The sequence below is a fragment of the Bos taurus genome, chromosome 23 (genome assembly GCF_002263795.3).
Source record: "Bos taurus isolate L1 Dominette 01449 registration number 42190680 breed Hereford chromosome 23, ARS-UCD2.0, whole genome shotgun sequence".
Lineage (NCBI taxonomy): Eukaryota > Metazoa > Chordata > Mammalia > Artiodactyla > Bovidae > Bos > Bos taurus.
The window spans coordinates 44,782,020-44,785,278 of record NC_037350.1 but is presented as its reverse complement, the minus strand read 5'-3'; positions in this window follow the sequence as shown (position 1 = coordinate 44,785,278).

Sequence of the window (3,259 nt, the reverse complement as noted above, 5' to 3'; positions counted from 1 at the left end):
CTTTGATGTATTATTTCGCTCCTTACCCTGTCTCTGCACATTGGGATTTTATCAAGTTAATTTAAACTTCTTCCCATCAACCCAGGCTCTCTCCTTCTGGACTGAAGGCCTTACTTTCTACTCACATGGTAGCTCTTTACTCGCGTGTCCATTTGGTTCCTTGTCTCTGACCCCGCACCTCCCAGTTTGGCCTCCCCCCAGGCACAACACCCACCAGCTCAACCTGCTCCAGGCGAGGGGTATTTGGACTTGGCTCTCTGGACAAGAGTTTAGTAGGCTCCAGGCCTCGGGGAAATAGCCAGAGGAGAAGGAGGGCAAGCTGGGGGAGGAAGGGCGGGAAAGAGAGAGCTTGATGGATTCCTGGGGGAGCCTTGACCTGGTAAGACATCCCTGCAATGACATAGAAGAAAGGGAGGTAAGATTGTGGGTCTGAGGGTAAGTAGGTGGTATTGATGGAATTCCATGTTACGTTATTATGAAATGATTACACACACACACACATTTCCAGTGGAAAACACCCCTCTCCCCTTCAGAAGGAGGAGCACTGGAACAGGGCAGTCTTTGGGTTAGTGGCTCTTGCTGTCGGCTTCTTCTGCGGCGCTTAACTGTGCGTTTCCTCATCTTATAGGGACAGGGGTAATGTTCATAAAGAATACTCCTCGTCCACGTTTGCGTTTTTGTATGCCTCAGAAGCCCAAATCTTGCTAAAACGTTAAAGCTTATATTTTACCATTTAAAATTTCCTACCATTAATTGCATTTGTAATAATATATCACATCTTTCAAATCAACCTGATACCAGCAGGATTGTCAGAAGGTCTTCCTGGATTTATAAAGAGGTATTCAGATGCTTTCAGTGCTAGGTGATAAACAAGCTGAAAATAGATAGATATCAGTAAATATTTTATGGAGCTAATACTTTGTTTTTAAAGTAAAATGTTTGTCACGAATGATACCTGCAGTGAGTAAAACATTTTCCTTTGTTTTATTAAAACATCAAATAGCTGCACTAAGACTTTTGGAATGCCTTCTAGCCGTAATTTATGAACTGCAGATTAGATCACGGTGTCACATCAGTGTTGCATTTCTTGAATGTGAGAACCAAACTGTGTTCATGTGAGAAGATATCTTTGTTCTCAGGCAAACACTGGTATGTTCAGGGGTAAAGAGGAACAATGTTTGTAAGTGCTCATATTAATATTAATGTCGGGCTTCCCTGGTGGCTCAGACAGTAAAGAATCCACCTGCAACGAGGAAGACCTGGGTTCGATCCCTGGGTTGAGAAGATGCCCTGGAGGAGGGCATGGCAACAGGCTCCTGAAGAATTTCTTCAGTAATTCTTGCCTGAAGAATCCCAAGGACAAAGGAGCCTGGTGGGCTACAGCCCATGGGGTCGCAAAGAGTTGGTCATGACTGAGCAACTAAGCACAGCAATACCAACATTATGAATTACATTAATATTTACACATTATATTAATAATTATATGTAAAGGGAGAGTGATAAAGCACATGTGGATCAATGTTAAAATCTGGTTTATCTGGATAAAGACAGTATGAGGGTTCTTTGTATTATTTTAAAAACTATTCTGTAACTTTGAAATTATTTCAAATAAAAAGTTTAAAACATATATATATGGTCATGTATTAGATACAGTTGTCCCCTGGACCCTTGGGGTCTGGCTCCAGAACTCCCACGGATACCAAAATCTGAGAAAGAAGGCCCTCACGTAAAACGGCATGTTTGTGCTCAGTCGTTCGGCTGTGTCAGACTCTGCGACCCCATGAACTATAGCCCTCCAGGCTCCTCTGTCCATGGGATTTTCCAGGCAAGAATACCGGGGTGGGTTGCCATTTCCTTCTCCAGGGGATCTTCCCGAACCAGGGATTGAACTCGGGTCTCCTGCATTGTCAGGCGTGTTCTTTACCACTGAGCTTCCAGGGAAGCCCGTAAAACAGCACAGTGTTTGCATGTAACCTATGCACATCCTTCTGTATATTTTAAATCATCTCCAGATTTCTTACAACACCTCATACAATGAAAATGCTATGTAAGTAGTTGTATATAGTTGTCCATGTGCAGCAAATTCAAGTTTTGCTTTCTGGAACTTTCTGGAATTTGTTTGATCCACTGTTGGTTGGATCCCAGGATGCAGAGCCTGAGGACATAGAGGGCCAACTGTATGTATCTGGATGTATAATCTGTGCATGTTTTGAATTTAACCTTTAGACTGAGAAGGCTCCAGCTGATATTATCATGAAACAAGCTGAGTCAGCTGAGTCGGGTATAGGGTGTATTTGCCATCTTCACGCTGCGCTGGGAGGCTGCCTCCCCACCAGGTGTGCCCGTAAGTGCAGGAACCCTGAGAGTTCCCTGAGTTTCCTGTTGTGCGCTGACATTTGCTTTCCCTGGCTCACTGTGTTCCCTCATTATCACAGAAAGAGAAATAGCAGGAGCTCTTTCCCAGCAGCCGTAAAACGCCAGCTAAGTGGCTTATTTGCAAATTGCCAAATACAACCACGATGTTATTTCTACACAAAAATCCCTGTGTAAACAAGTCTCCAGGACCTCAGGATTCAAATGACATGAACCTATGAAAAAATCCTGGGATTGACAGATAAAAGTACTGTACATAAAATAGATTTACTGTTTAGCATAGGGCACTGTGTTGAACATCTTGTAATAATGTATAAGATTACATTATTATACATTATTATTACACAATTATTATTACACAATTATTACACAATTACAGGAATATTATCTGAAAAAAACAGCTGAATCACTATGTTATACATCTGAAACTAACACAATATTATAAATCAACTACGCTGCAATTTTTTAAAAAGTTCTTGGCATCCAGATGACCAAAAGCATGTGAAAAGATGCTCAACATAATTAATCATTCAATTCAGTTCAGTTCAGTTGCTCAGTTGTGTCCGACTCTTTGCGACCCTGTGAATCTCAGCATGCCAGGCTTCCCTGTCCATCACCAACTCCCGGAGTTCACTAGAGAAATGCGAATCAAAAGTGCAGAGAAGCGTCACTTCATACCGCTCAGAATGGCCGTCATCAAATGTCTACAAACAGTAGATGCTGGAGAAGGTGTGGAGAAAAGAGAGCCGTTCTACACTTTGGCTGGGAATGTAAATTGGTACGGCCACTGTGAAGGATGGTATGGAGGTTCCTTAAAAAGCCAAACATAGAACTGCCATATGACCCAGTGGTCCTACTCCTCGGCCGATATCTGGAAAAAGCCATA